This window comes from Triplophysa dalaica, chromosome 22 (genome assembly GCF_015846415.1).
Source record: "Triplophysa dalaica isolate WHDGS20190420 chromosome 22, ASM1584641v1, whole genome shotgun sequence".
In the NCBI taxonomy this organism is placed as follows: Eukaryota; Metazoa; Chordata; class Actinopteri; order Cypriniformes; family Nemacheilidae; genus Triplophysa; species Triplophysa dalaica.
The window spans coordinates 3914856-3931451 of record NC_079563.1 but is presented as its reverse complement, the minus strand read 5'-3'; the positions used below and the strand labels follow the sequence as shown (position 1 = coordinate 3931451).

General features: G+C 41.2%; 1 protein-coding gene across 1 annotated transcript in view; it reads right to left on the bottom strand.

The window, feature by feature from the left end:
• LOC130412237 (uncharacterized) overlaps positions 1 to 2876 on the bottom strand; it is a 53183-nt gene extending 50307 nt beyond the window's left edge. The window contains exon 1 of the mRNA XM_056737458.1: positions 2585 to 2876. The gene's annotated coding sequence lies outside the window, so the exon portion shown is untranslated. The remainder of the gene's footprint in view (positions 1 to 2584) is intronic.
• Between the last annotated feature and the right edge of the window lie 13720 nt (positions 2877 to 16596).

Below are 16596 nucleotides of genomic sequence, written 5' to 3'. Positions count from 1 at the left end.
GGCCTATTCCGTTTTCATGTTGCGGCCTACAGAGGCCTTCGTCTCAATGTTGTTCCCTATTGATGCCCCGTGGAAATGTTGCGGCTGTCACGGCTCGTCAGAAGAACTGTCTCTACATGGCCTATCGAGGCCACTGTACTGTTACAGTCTATCGAGGCCCCGTCTCCATGTTGTAGCCTATCGAGGCTTGGTTCAATATTATGGCCTATCGAGGCTTTCATCACCACATCATGGACTATCAAGGTCTTGGTCACAGTCATGGTCTATCGAGGCCTCCATTATAAGGTTATGGCCATCGAGGCCACGGTACCGTTATGGTCTTCAGAGGCTCCTTCACTTATAGTCTATATAGGCTTTCATCACCTTGTTGTGGCACATTGAGGCTGTCACTAAGTCAAGATCCATCTAGGCTTGTCTCAATGGCTCGTCTACACAATGAAGGTTCTCTAGAGCATGACGATATTACAAGCTTCACTCAAGGTTCGGTGTATTTTACGACTGATGTCTTACTAACAATTTTATTCTTTATCTCGTTATTTAAGAACCACAAGAAACTTCAACTGGTGGGTAAAAAATGTCTTCCTTCAAATCTTTGGGGGTTGGCCCTGTTCCAGAGGCAAAATCTTAGGGGTTGGCTACGCCTCTGCCTTCATCATCACGTACAGTTGAAAGAAAAAGTATGTGAACCCTTTGGGCTTACTTGGATTTCTTCATAAATTGGTCATAAAATGTGTTCTGATCTTCATCTAAATCACAACAATAGAGAAACACAGTCTGCTTAAACTAATACCGCACAAACATTATACATTTTCATGTTTTATTGAACACAACATGTAAACATTCATAGTGCAGGGTGGAAAAAGACAGGCCTTGAATATAAAAGAGGCTAGCTTTATAATAAAAATGAGCATTTAATGATTTGATACCAACATATATCTGAACAATAAAGTTTACTCATTGAATAATGTGGTTTTTGAAACATAGAAATTCATATTTTTTAGTTAAATATTGTTAATTATTAAGTATTATGTCCACCAACTTCATAGACGTGGCCCATTCAAATAAACTGCAGGTGGACATTTCTCCATTTTCAGTCATACAGGAAGTGACCACCTCAATTTATATGAATGGAACACGTGTAGAAAGTTGGTGGACAACCACTTTTAGGGCATAATTCAGCCTTTTGTGAATTGATGCTAACATATGTATGTCTAATAAAGTGTACTAAGAGAATAAGGTGCTTCTTTAATCGTATATATTAATACATTGGGCAGAAAAGTAAACAAGACGTGTTACCCAAGAAGTGTCCAAATGCAGTTTATATGAATGGACCACGTGTAGTATGTTGCTGGAAATGCATTTTTTAAGCATAAATAAGCATTCTGTGAGTTGCTGCTAACATATGTATGTCTATTAAAGCGTAGTTACTGACTAACAGGGTCAATAATGCAAATAGGTTATTATAAAGTGTGTCCACCAACTTAATACGTGTGGCCCATTCAAATAAACTGCAGGTGGACATTTCTCCGTTTTTCACTAAGTCACATAGGAAGTGTCCACCTGCAGTTTATATGAATGGACCACGTGTGGTGAGTTGGTGGAAATGCATTTTTTAAGCATAAATAAGCATTCTGTGAGTTGCTGCTAATATATTTATGTCTATTAAAGTGTAGTAACTGACTAACAGGGTCAATAATGCGTATAGATTATTATAAAGTGTGTCCACAGACTGTATACGTGTGGCCTATTTTTGTAATTTGCACGTGGACATTTTCACTAACTCATACAGGAAGTGACCACATGCAGTTTATATGATTTATATGATGATTGGACCACGTGTATTAAAGTGGTGAAAATTCATTTTTTAAGCATAATAGGCATTCTGTGAGTTGCTGCTAACATATGTATGTCTATTAAAGTGTAGTAACTGACTAACAATAACAATAACAATAATGCATATAGATTACTATAAAATTTGTCCACCAAAAAGTTCGCCGGTGGTCGGCCATGAGGGGCTGCGGGTGTTATTACTTTATTACATGTTTATTTGAATGTCTGCCGGTTCCCGCCTCCTTCACTAAAAGGAGCATTAAACAACTCCATAAACAGCATTTCCGGCTTCACACATTACCAACAATGTTGACTTTTCTGATTTACCAGGAACTGACTGTTGTTATTTTTTCAACCAATGAAAAATATACGTAGCTGTTGATCGTTTGTATCTAGGTAGATTTAAAGTCTTGAGGTTGTACAAGCCAATTCATGTATGATAAAGAGGTCTATTGGCTAGGCAAATGCTAATGTTTGAGCCAAAGGCTTTTATCCAAAGCGACTTGCATGGCTTTATCCTATACATTTTACATAGGATCGAACCCACAACCTTGCTCTTACCACTGAGCTACAGGAAAGATACTACCACACAAAGGTAACACCAAACAGTCATTACAGCTAGTTACTGCAGTTTTGAGACTTTTGTTTCTCTGAAAAGGGACAAAATTGAACAAGGAGACTGGTCACAAGACAGAAAAGATGTCACAAAGCCTGTTTCATGCCATATCTCAATTTTGAACAAATGTGTAGTTACCACACTTTAGCTTTGTAGGGCAGTATAGAACCAAGCACAGCTCCAACATCATCTTCATGTTTGCTGACGACATTTCCATCATGGGTCTCATCACAAGGAGAGATGATTTCTACCACAACCGCAGCCTCAACGCCAGTAAAACCAAGATGGGAAGATCGTGGACATCATGAGGATGCAGGTGCTCAGCCATTCCCCCTTCCATATTAACGGGTCTGGGCTTTTCTAAAAGTAGTCAGAGTTGATAGGTTCTCAAAGGGCAAACCCCATCTGTCGGTTCGACACAACTTGGAAAGACTGACAGAAAGGGAACTCAAAGTTAGTCATTTCTAAGTAAACCAAATCTGAGTTCAAGGTTTAACCTGGAGTTGGTTGAACCTCCTCATTGAAACGGTGCCCTGATCGTTGACTTTAGTGAACATTGACCATTGTTTTTACTTCAAAACAACATCAATAATATTAAAACAAGTTTAAACCTCTATGACACTTCATAAACAACTATTTAAATTTTCCATCAGTTTTTGTTCTTTAAACCAAGCATAAGTTCTCAAAATATTCAAGCACAAGGGTTCATGGGTATTTGGCCAGGTTAACTTTTTAAGAATAATTCATCAATGTTGGAATATTGAGTTCATTCAAAGAATCAAATTTGTCACAGCAGGGGTCACTGAAACCACTAAGAAATCTATATTGACTGAACTACTCTAAATAAACCGATATAAACTCAATAGCTTAAGTACATTCAATGTTTCAGTTAAACTTATTCTGAAAGATGAGCTGAGGTAGCTTAAATTTCAAATCGTTTTTACAGTGAGTATGATCAGTAGATCAAAAAAAAACATCTGTTGACTTCATCTGTCATTCTGTTGAACAAGTTCAACGCCTCTTCATTTGTTTCATATTATCTGTGTAATCATATGTTTTACTTTCACTTTCTCTGAAGAGAAAGAGTGCTTTAGTGCAGCACAGAGGCTCTGTTGACACAACAAAATTGTTATTGTGATTCATGTGCCAACTAAATGTTTGTTTAGTTTTGTATTAGAGTCCGGGTACTGAATTTGCCGTAGTGCAGTCCAGATCTTGCACCTATAGAGAACATTTGGCGCATTAATAAACGGAAAATATGTCAAAGACGACCAAGAACTCTTCAGAAGCCAAAAAACCTATAAAAGGCAAGAATGGGACCAAATTCCAACACTAAAACTCCAGTAACTCATAGCCTCAATGTCCAGATGTCTTCAAACTTTTTTGAATAGATAAGGAGATGCTACACCATGGTGAACATGGTGAAAGTCTTTTACTTATCAATTAATTCAAATTTATAAAACGTCTCAACTTTTCGTGCAACTAGATTGCTGAACCAACTTTGTTCAAACAATTGAATTACAACAGAGTTACTACAGATTCGAGAAACAGTACAAATTATTAATTTCCCTAACGATGCATCGTATTTCGGTGGTTAACCAGCGAGTTATGTCATTGTTCGGGAAACGAGCCAAATTTATTTCTATCATGTGTGTATAAAAGTTCTTATTGAGAAAAAGATGTTTAGATTTTGGTGTCTGTTTAAAACCAATAGTTTGGTTTGATGTTACCATTATAGTAATCGGTGATTGCATTAGTTAGGCACCTTGACTATTTTAATGTTAATTTTTCTTTGGCTTTTAGCTGATTCTGATAAGTACAGCAAAGAATATGTTTCAGATGACTTTAGCTAATCGTGGATGATAAAGGAATTGTCATCAGTGCACAGCAAAACCACAGGTGTTTAATTAACGCTACTTTGTGTTCCTATGGGAAACACCAACAAAATGTTAAAGTAACACTGAAGCAGTGTTGAGGAAAATGAGGTAATTAAAGAAATGAATTAATCACTGTTTGTGGCAAATACCTGCTTTTAACAAACAGAATCACTGAAGGAAAGAAACTTGCATGAAACTCTCAACCTTACATGAAATCAACTTAAATAATATAATACATTTAATATCGTAAGATGTCAGAGGAGGAGCATTAAACAACTCCATAAACAGCATTACCGGCTTCACACATTACCAACAATGTTGACTTTTCTGTTTTACCAGGAACTGTCTGTTGTTATTTTTTCAACCAATGAAAAATGTACAGAACTGTTGATCGTTTGTATCTAGGTAGATTTAAAGTCTTGAGATTGTACAAGCCAATTCATGTATGTATGTAAAGAGGTCTATTGGCTAGGCAAATACTAATGTTTGAGCCAAACTTAAAGCACTTCCATATTAACGGGTCTCTAAAAAAAAAAAAAAGAGTCAGTAACATCAAGTTCCTTCGTGTGCACCTCTCTGATGATCTGTCCTGGTCTCTGCAAACCACATCAGCAGCTAAATCTGCTTGTCAGCGGCCCTATTTCTCATGAAGGCTCAAAAGGTTTCATCTTACTTCCTAAGTTCTCATCAACTTCTATTGATGTGTAGCACTTCTGGCAGTACCAGTAATTAAATCAGTCTTATATCACTTATATCATATGTCATTTTCAACCAAAACTCCAATAAACATATTTGGCATAATGCTTGTAAAAATCTTTCTTCTTACAGTATGCTCACATAGCATATTTCCCAGATAACTAACATAACCGAGTATTACAAACTCTGTTGTAGGTGTTCCTTAATTACCACTGTTTGATTTGTATAACTAAGCAAACCATTTGTCATTATATATAAACATTTAAACTGAATTAATGAATGTAAGGGGGAATATTTGCCGGTCGTCATTCAACGGAACCTATGAGAATAGCGGGGAGACAAGCATTAGAGACTTCAAGTCATGGAGTGGTAGCTCACAATGCCTACTGTGACATCTTATCTTGACAACCGGCAGCTGCGCCTCGTTAATCCCCTCTGTTCCCATGGCGATGCTGATGTGCTATGGGTGACTCGCCACAACCCCCTAAGCGTCAACGTGGACCGGCTGGATATCCTGAAGCTAGGCGGTGGGGCCTGATGTGGGGGTGGGGGACACATACTTTACCGGGATGTCCAGGTTCAATCAGTCAATTCAATGTCGAGTGGTTCAATCAGACACTCAAATCACTCGCATCAAGGAGTATGGGGTGATCAAGCCATCTTGCAGCCCCTGGTCGAGTCCCATAGTGATGGCCCCCAAGCCCGGTGGCACTCTTTGTTCTACAATGATTTCCGCTGGCTGAAAATTCCCCGAGTGGATGAGCTCCTCGATCGTCTGGGTTTAACCTGGAGGAGGTGGCAGAGGTCCGCCATCAACCGGGACATGATCGGGGTTCCCTGGTCAGTCAGGATCTCCGAGGGGATACCCACCCTACAGAAGATTAAGAACAGCTCCTTTGCGTTGGCCTAGTAGGTGGCTTTCCTCAGGGGTATAGCATCCGGGTACTGGGTGGCGTAATCGACGATGTCAAGTATGTGCTCATGTCCACGGGCAGACTTAGGCAGCGGCCCTACCAGGTTTATTCCCAAGGTATTCCTGCCCGAGCAGAATAGGCCTGGAGCAGAATAGAACCTGGAAGCTATAGACAGATTTCAAATCCCAACTTACTTGTCTAAAATACTAGAAAAATAAGTGTCCACTCAATTGTGCTCTTTCCTGCAAAATAATGACATACACAAAAATCTTCAGTCTGGCTTTAGACCGCATCTTAGCTCTGAAACTCCGCTCGTTAAAATTACAAATGATCTGCTTATAGCATCTTATAAATGTAACATCTCACTTCTAGTCCTTCTTGACCTTAGTGCAGCTTTCGATACTGTAGACCATAACATACTTTTAGATTGTTTAAACAATTATACCGGTATTCAGGGACAGGCACTACAATTTTTCAGATCTTACTTATCAGACAGATATATGTCCATTTAAATGGGGAATCGTCAAATCTAATTCAAGTAAATTATGGATTACCTCAGGTATCGGTTTTAGGACCCTTGCTTTTCTCCAAATACATTATTAGAAAACATGGAATTAGCTTTGACTGTAATGCAGATGATGCTCAGCTACAGTATATATTTCATCAAAACCAGATGATTCCTTCAAGCTATCAAAACTGGCAGAGTGCATCGAAGATATAAAACACTGGATGACTAGTAATTTCCTTCTTTTGAACTCTAACAAAACAGAAATATAATTTATCGCACCAAAAACAGGTAATTATTACATCACATGTCAGCAGTTTGAAGTTATAGCTGCTTTTGGTTGGGGTCACTGAGTGGAGCTATCACACGTTAGAGGGGATCTGGCCCTCTCGGCTGAGCCTGGTTTCTCCCAAAGTTTCTTTTTCTCCATTTATCAATCAAAGGAGATTGGGTTCCTTGCCTGTGAGAATCTGGATTTCGTTCGTATCCTCTACAAATATTGCATCTGTGTCTAACACAATATTCACCTATCATATGCATTTATTCATTTTAGTATTGGCCTCTATTCATATTAATTGTTCCTTACTTTCCTGTTGTTTATCCTCGTTGAAAGTTGTAACATATCTTATGCTGTCTAATGCTGTCATATGCTTATAAAAGTATCTGTTGGTCTCCATCTCAAGGTTCCTAATGATGTCAAGGGACAATTGTTTTGATACTGTAATATTGAGTACGTATATTGAATACGTACTTTGTGATATCATCTAATTGTTCGCAGGAGGAATAAGAAGGTCTGGTGATTTTCCACTCTGGTGATTTTCCATGACAAATGTTACCTCCTATTTCAAGCATAAATATTGGTCCTTAATATAATAAAATTGGGACTCTGATTGAACTAGACTCCTGTGTCTGTGTTTCATTCTTGGTCTCCCGGATCGATCCTGAAGCTCTGTGTGTTCCGTCGACTACACTCTTCAACCATAGAATAATGTTTAGAAAAGGGGACATAAGAATTTTACATTTTAACAATTGGGGGCTCGTCTGCGAAAGAGGGGAAGAGACTCTCTACTCTCTTAGAACCAAGAGAACAAAGCACACCTGAGGCAAGCGCACTGACGATTGGGCACAGACCTACATTAAAAGGGGTAAGTGTTTTTCTATATAGTTTGTGAAAGAATGTAAACTTCTTATGTCCCCTTGTCTAACAATATTCTACGGTTGAAGAGTCTAGTCGACGGAACACACAATGTTTCAGGCCTGGAGACAAAGTTTGACACAGACACAAGTGCTTGTTCAATCAGAGTCCAATGTTTATTGTTTTAGGACTAATACTTATAATTTTCTCTTAGGAGGCGTCATATAAAACCACCTATGCAGTGGAAAATCACCAGACTTTCTGTTTAGTCTTTCCTCCTGAACAATCAGATATGATTACATATTCATTATTACAATAACAGAACAATCGTCCATAGGCATCATTAGGAACCTTGATATGGAGAACAACAGATACTTATATCAACATAAGTCAGCATGACATGATAGAACTTCCAACAACATTAAACAACAAGAATGAAAGGCACATCTTATATGAATAGAAGCTAATATTAATAGGAATTAATAGGAATGAATACATATGATACATGAACTTTGTATTAAACACAGATGCAATATTTGTAGAGGACAGGACGAAATCCAGATTCTCACAATGGCCACTTTCAGACCAACGGTCTTACAAGCAGTCCTGTGTCCCTTCAAAGAACAAATATATATAGAGTAGTACAAAAGGTTAATCAAAAGGTTAATACAAAATCTTTAATAAAAGGATAGTTGCATTTGCGTATTTTTATGTGGTTTTCTGGTTTGCAAGCTGCTCTTTGAGGTAAAAGATCAATCGGACTGGTTTGTAATAAAAACATAACAACACCAATCACCCTCAATAAAAACGAAAACATAAACATAATTATATCTACTCTTCATCATCTACCGTGCCAATCTCAATTACCGAATCGTCAAGCCCATTATCTCCTTCCATTACATTGTCACGTCCATCAACATTTCTTGGTTCTTCTATCACCGGTATTGGTTCTGGTTCTAACTCCTGTGTTTGAACACAATCATTATCATCCTCGTCCGTATCGCTGTTATGATCAAATGTGGATCCCCAAGTTTGATTCTGATCTTTCAGACGATAACCTTTAGATGTGCGTCTAACCAGCATAGCCTGGTTGACGTCAGTCGTTCTTTTTGCTAACATCATTCGGTCGGTTCCTTTGGTTGTAAAGGAAGTAACAGATCTTTTAACACATCCCACCACACACTGCAACATGCATGGCAAAAATAATAACAAGGCTAAGATGGTCATCACAACTGGAATTACTGTACCGGTTATCCAATATCCCCATCCCCCGGATAGGCTGTCCAACCATTGAAACCATGTTGCATCTACCGGTGTGGGTTCACGAACTGATTCTCTCATGTGCTTCACAACGTCGGTGATATTGTCTGCATAATCTGGAATTGAAAAACAACAAGATACTCCTAGCATTTTGCACACTCCTCCTTTCTCTGCTGTTAATATATCCAAAGCAAGTCTATGTTGCACGACGGCAACTCTCATTTTCTTTAATTCGTTAGAGATTAAGTTTAAAGCTTGTGCTGTGTCATTTTCCAAAGAAAGAACTTGCCATGCCAGACCATTAATTTTATTCAGAGCAACAGTAGTACCGGTTCCTGTAAACAAACCTGCTAGGGACCATCCCACGTTCTCCCAAGGAGTAGTCCATGGATCACTAGTCTTATGGGCTGCATAATAATTTGGCAGTTTTACTTCCCTTTTATGTCTATTCAAAGATGTGGCCAGATTTGTCTTTTTCATTATGCTAGTTCCTGTGGACAAAATAGCAGCATAACAACAACCTTTCCATTCCCCTGCATCTAAATGGTAATATGCAGTTTCACCACAAACCCACACCATTCTTGGTGAACTGTCTAAGTGTGAAAATGGACATTCAAATCCCTCAGTAGTTTTATTGAGATATTGTATGGTGCAATTATGATGTCCGTTATTTGATTGAGACAAAGTAATTTCATTTCTACAATCGGACATTCCTACTATATGTCTGCCTGATTTGGAACACACACATAATTCTGCGGGACGAGCATTTACATAAAATGCAGGACCTTGAAAAGTCGGTGTTCCAGGAAGGTGGTCTTCCTTCTCGAATATTCAGAGTCATTTGTACAATTAAAGACATTTGTTTTGGCATATTGCAATCACCCTTACCATTTACTAGCATGTCTGCTGTAAGCTCCTGCGTTCTCCACATTGAGTGGAGCTGTATACATACCCAACAATCTCCTCTAACCTCATCTGCTAAGACTTCTCTCTGCAATAAGGCTAAGGCACATGCATAATTACCACCACATTTAGATTTTGCAACTCTTACTTTTTTAGTTTCTTGGTCGAGATTAGAACCCATAAAAAATTCAATATCCTGTGGTGCTTCTCTTTGCTTATTTTTATTTCCCTCATCGTTGGCGGTTCTATTTTAATTTGAACTTCCTGATAACGGTCTTTACCCACTAAGGCCCATACGCAGTAGTAAATTCCTTCATCTCGAAATGTAACCTCTCTTATGGTGACATTCATTACCCCTGCATAACTTTCCTTATGGTCTGGACCAAGAAGCGAAGGAAGAGACTCTATAGGAATGGTTTTTTCCTTACCACAATATACACAACGTTTTCCATCCCACATTACTCTCTGTGGTAACTTTACAATCTTTATTTCAAACCTGGGGTCGGTGCCTAAGGCTTCAGGGCCATGATACGCTATTACCTCTGACCACCTACACGATCCCTTGCAGATATACAGACTTTCTCCGAATTGTTCCCTAACTGCTTCGATATTGCCAGCTGCCCCCATGGTTAAAGATATTGGGTCACAAAGGAAGCTTGCACTGCTGCCTGCCCTAAGAGTGACCTTGATCGTCTCTTTATCAGGGAAACTTTCATCTACTTCCCGTTTTGGCCGTGTGGCGAGAGTTTCATTTCTCTCTAATTTTACTTCTTGACTTAGGATTATACCAGTGATTATTATACTTATTAGGACTAGAATAATCGTTGTTCCACGCAGTCCACACATACCTGGCTGCCTGAACGGATGCCACGGCCTGTTAGGTTCAATCATTGTGGATGTGGGCAGTCTCTCTTGCTTACAACTAATTCCCCCTCCTCTAGCCTGAAAGCATACAGAACTAGGCTACCTGGTATTCGACGTTGCAGCACTACTCTCGTTGGGTCAGGGGCAATTCCTATGGTCGTTTTTACTGCGTTAAGAAGATCTGGGCCGAACACAATAAGGGCTTCTGCTAGTGTGCACGCAGTGTAAGAATTGATATCTAAGAATTCCATAGGAAATTGATTAGGATAATTTCAATGATTCAATTTGGCCCTCAATGCACCTCAGGGGAAGCTACGGAGTCAGCACTGTTGGCTCAATGGGCCTCCTATCTTCTTGCTTTGGGTGGCCCCTACCACACAAAAGGTAGTTCTGTCCTCAGCTTAGTCAGTGCTTTCTCCACCCTTAGGTGTATTAAGGTGAATCCCCTGTTGAGATTCTATGTTAAATTGGAGCTTGCCTGCTCTCCTGAAGAACACAACTTCAGTCTGGAAGCGTGTATCCACTGTGGCTGGTAGTCCGTCAGAACTCCTGTCCGTGTTACGGCAATCACAGTCGCTGGTCCGTGGTACTTTGGTTCTCCAACCTTTGTTGGCTTCAGATTCCTCACAAAGACCTTTTGTCCTGGAACAAAGTTATGAGTAGGGTTTTCTGAGGGAAGAGGAAGGCACAAAGAAACATCAGCACATATCGAATTTAACTTTTCGACTAGGGAGGTCACGTAGTCTTCCTGGATCACCTGAAGATCACCTAAACAAGAAATACCAGACCGGCCTTTGACCCACGGGGTCGGGAAAGGTCTACCCATTAGTACCTCGAACGGTGACAATTTTGTCGTGGAAGATGGGGTCATTCTTATTTCTGCCAAGACTGCGGGCAATAAATCAACCCACTTTCTTCCTGTATCGAGTACAGCTTTTGTTAGTCGTGTTTTCAGTGTTCGATTACATCTCTCCACGACTGCTGCACTTTGCGGATGATATGGAATATTAAAATGCCAATCAATAGACAACGCTTTTGCTAAGAGCTGTGTTACCTTTGACGTGAAACTCGTCCCGTTATCCGATTCCAATCTGGCCGGTACGCCCCACCTTGGCACAATCTCCTTCGTTAAGATTTTTACCACTGTTTTAGCATCTTCCTTTGCGCATGGAAATGCTTCAGGCCACTTTGAGAATCAATCCACAATTACCAAAAGATATTTTAAGTTACCTATTGGCGGCATGTGCGTAAAATCAATTTGTAAATGTTGAAAAGGAGCTTCCGGATGTGTCAATGCATCGTGCTTAGCTGATTTGTGCGGATTTACCTGAGCACATGTTAAGCATGCATCCAAAACAAGCTTTGCTGTTCTGTGAACATCGGCTATACAGTACAATTGGTTAATTGCTTGAACTACTTTTGCACAACTGGTGTGAGATAACCCATGGTAATGTCTAATTAGGATGATTAACCCTAATTTCGGTAGTGCTATTCTACCCTGTCCATCTCTTATAATCCCTTCCTTATCAGGAGTGCAAACATTTTTTCTCCAATGCTCTAAGTCTCCCTGTGTTGTTTGACTTTGCAGGAATTTGATATCAATGTCAGATACATTTGTTATGTGCACCGTCATTGCTACCTTTGATTCATTTTTTGGATGAAATGGTGATTTAATCTGAGCTTGGGCTGCTGCCTTTGCGGCTTCATCAGCCCTTCTGTTGCCTATAGTCTGTTCATCCTCCCCCGAAGCGTGACCCTTGACCTTTACTATGGCCACTTCGAGCGGAAGCTGAACTGCTTCAGTTAACTGTCCTATCAGATTTGCATGTGCTATTGGCTTTCCATCAGCAGTTTTAAAACTTCTCGCTTCCCACATTCTGGCATAATGGTGAAGAACACTCCAGGCATACCGAGAATCGGTGTGAATTGTTACTCTCTTTCCTGTCATCAGCTCACAGGCCCGTATTAATGCTATCAACTCTGCAGCTTGAGCCGAATTGTAATCTAAAGCAAAAGCTTCTTTTACCTCTCCTGTCTCGGAAACCACAGCATAGCCACAGAGGTAGACACCGTCAGATGGCTTTGAACAAGACCCATCAACATAAATGTGTTCTCCCCCCTCTAGGGGCGTGTCCAACAGATCGAACCTAGAAGAGTAAGAAGTGGTCAGTTCAAAGATGCAATCATGTTCAACATTAAAATCTGCCATGTCTACCATACCCAAAATACCCAGCAAAGCAGGATTTACGTTTGCTGTTGTTTGAATGCTAAGATTTTTTGTTGCCAGCAGAGTAGCCTCGTAACCTGAGCGGCGTTGCGCTGTCATGTGTTGTGTTTGCATGTTGTGTAAAATTACACCTACCTGATGGGATGCATATAGTATTAAAGGGTGTGACAGCACAGTTTTCTCAGCCATCTGTACAATCAGAGCACATGCCGCTACAGCACGAAGACATGCTGGCATACCTGTGACTATGTTATCTAACTTTTTAGACAGATATGCAACTGGCCTATATGTTGAGCCATGAAGTTGCAATAAGACCCCTAAGGCGGCACCCGCTGTCTCCCTCACATGCAAGTGAAAAGGCTTGGTGTAGTCCGGCAGGCCCAATGCTGGTGCCGTCGTGATGGCTGCTTTCAAAGCATTGAAATGTTCATCAGCTTCCGCAGTCCACTCCAATGATGTGTTTGGCGGAGCTTTGTGATCTATCAGACCCCTCAGGTGCCTATCGTGAATCGCACAGTCAGGTATCCACTGTCTACAATAGTTAATTAGTCCCAGAAAGCTTTGTAGCTCCTTTATTGTTCGTGGGGACTTAACCTTTCTGATCAGCTGGACCCTATCTGTAGATATTGCTCTGAGACCCTGCATCAACACATGTCCCAGATAGGTTACCTTGGATTGAACCCATTGCAGTTTCTCTTTCGAGGCTTTAAAACCTGTTTCGGCAAGTACATTGCAAACAATTATAGATGCTTTTTCACAGTCCTCCTCCGTCTCCCCCGACACGAGTATGTCATCTGCAAACTGAAGCACACACACTGTTGAAGGCAAATCAGTCATTTTGGCCAAAGTTCTGTGTACTGCTGCAGAAAAGACAGCGGCTGAGTCCACATAGCCCTGAGCAAGGCGTTTCCATGAATATTGCTGCCCCTTAAATGTAAATGCTAACAAAGGCTAAGTATCTGGGTGTACAGGCACAGAGAAAAAGGCTGCACACAAATCAATTACTGTAAAATACTTGTGCGAATGTGGCACTGAATTCATAACAGTCAAAACATCAGGCGTGCATTCATGTGTGTTTCTATGTGTGTTTATTGAAACCGAATACTCTTTTAAAAGGCACTTTGATATGTGTGAATGAGGGTGTGGACCCGCCCACTTATCCTTGGCAGACTCTTTAGCTTCTCGTAGAGAAAGCCTCAGCCTCAGTCAAAGATTTAGTTCAATTCAATTCAAGTTTATTTATATAGCGCTTTTCACAATATACATTGTTCCAAAGCAGCATTACAGGGGAAAACAGGAAAAACAGAAAAGGTAAAACACAGCACAGTGCATGGTTTTTATAGAACAAGCAAGATTATTCGAATAAATAATATCTAATTAATAAATAATTAAATGCAGTCTCCCGGTGAGCAAGCCAACACTGCCCTGCTGTGGCAAGGAACCCAAACTCCAATGATTGATTAATGGAGAAAAAGTTTGTGATGTAAGTTTAGCATTAAATACCAAGTGTAACTTCAGCAGTAATGTGACAAGTAGTCCGTCTTTGCTCTTGGTTGGGGATGTAGTGGTCTGAGCTGGGATGGTCTCATGGTCGTATTTCTCTTGGGTGGTGGTGGAATTGCCTTAGATGGAGCAGGGATGGTCAGTCAGTCTGCAACTGTTCCTGGAGTAATCTCTAGGTGGGGATGGGCATATGTCGATCATCTGGACATGGCGGAATTGGGCTGGGCATCCCGAGGCGAAGGCAGAAGGAGAATAATTAGCGTAGCTGCTGTTCATTAACTATTGTGGTGAGTCAGGCAGCACCCAATCAGCGTCACCATGGTTACGGAGGAAATCAGCGGATTGCCCGCACCTGCAACCAATCTTCAGGGGAGATAAAAAGGAGAGAGCCAGGAGGAAGGGTGAGCTACAACTCCATAACTTCTCTAGTGTTGATGCCCTGTCTCTCTCTTGTTTGTTTAAAGAGTCAAGCCCCTGAAGATTGGTGGGATCCTCACCCCGTTGGACCTTTCCCCTACAAGCACGAGCACTTACCCACTGGAATTGCCTGCACAGGAACGGACACCTACACGGGACATTACGGGAGAAACCACCTCTTCTAAAATTTACTATCACCTGCACGTGTGTTCTGAAATAAACCACCCTCCGGGGATTGTTTTCACCCACAACTGTGCCAGTCTCGTGTCTTGTACCCCACACTATGCATTAAGTAAAAGCTTGGCTGAAAGATGTGTCTTTAATCTAGATTTAAATTGGGAGAGTGTGTCGGACCCTCGAATAGTATTAGGAAGGCTATTCCAGTGTTTAGGTGCTACGTATGAGAAAGCTCGACCCCTTTAGGGGATTTCTAGGTGTTATCAAAAGTCCTGAGTTTTGAGATCTTAGAGAGTGTGATGGGTTGTAATTTGATAAAAGGTCTGTTATGTAGGTAGGGGCTAAACCGTTTAAGGCTTTGTAAGTAATTAAAAGAATTTTAAAATCAATTGTAAAATCAATACGATACTAAATGGCTAGCCATTGAAGTGATGATAAATGTGACTACCATTTATTTCAAAAACACTGGAACGGGCAGTCTTCAACCAGGTGTCTTCCTACCTATCCCAGAACAAACTGCTGGATGACAAACAGTCTGGCTTCAAAACAAACCACTCCACTGAGACTGCACTGCTATCGGTCACAGAAGCACTGCGGCTAGCCAAGGCGGAATCTAAATCCTCGGTCCTGATTCTGCTAGACTTATCTGCAGCGTTTGACACTGTCAATCTCCAGATACTGCTAGCAACCCTGTCATCGTTCGGAATCTCAGGCACTCCTCTCCGCTGGATCAAATCCTACGCCTGGAACAGATCCTTCAAGGTGTCATGGAGGGGCTCGCTGTCCACTGCTCACCACTTGATCACTGGGGTCCCTCAGGGATCTGTACTTGGACCGCTGATTTTTTCCATCTACATGACATCCTTGGGACCCATCATACAGGCTCATGGCTTCTCATATCACTGTTATGCCGACGACACCCAGACCTACATCTCGTTTCGACCAGACGATGCCACTGTAGGAGCTCGCATTACAGCTTGCCTCGAGGACATCTCAGCTTGGATGAAAGGGCATCACCTCAAGCTGAACCCTGCCAAGACTGAACTACTTGTGTTTCCGGCGCACCCTGCTGTGCAACACGAACTCAACATCCATCTTGGCAATACCACAATCACTCCTTCGAAAACAGCCAGGAACCTCGGAGACATATTTTATTTGACACATTGCAAAGACAACACGGTCATGCCGATATGCCTTATTCAACATTAGAAAGGTTAGACCTTATCTCACGGAGCATGCGGCACAACTCCTTGTCCAGGCCCTGGTAATCTCAAGGTTGGACTACTGCAATGCTCTCCTTGCTGGTCTTCCTTCAAAGGCTATCAAACCGCTCCAGTTGGTCCAGAACGCAGCAGCACGCCTCGTCTTCAACAGCCCAAAAGGGCTCATGTGACACCCCTTTTCATCTCTCTTCACTGGCTTCCCATCAAAGCCCGCATCAGATTCAAGTCACTAATGCTTGCCTACAGGACTTTCACTGGATCTGCACCGGGTTACTTTCAGACCCTCCTGCAACCCTACACCCCATCAAGATCCCTGCGTTCAGCAAACCAGCGGCTTCTTGTATTGCCTTCTCATAAGGACAGTAAAATGCTTTCCCGCTCATTCCGCTTCTCAACTCCTTCCTGGTGGAACATTCTTCCTCACTCTGTCCGGTCAACCACATCTCTCA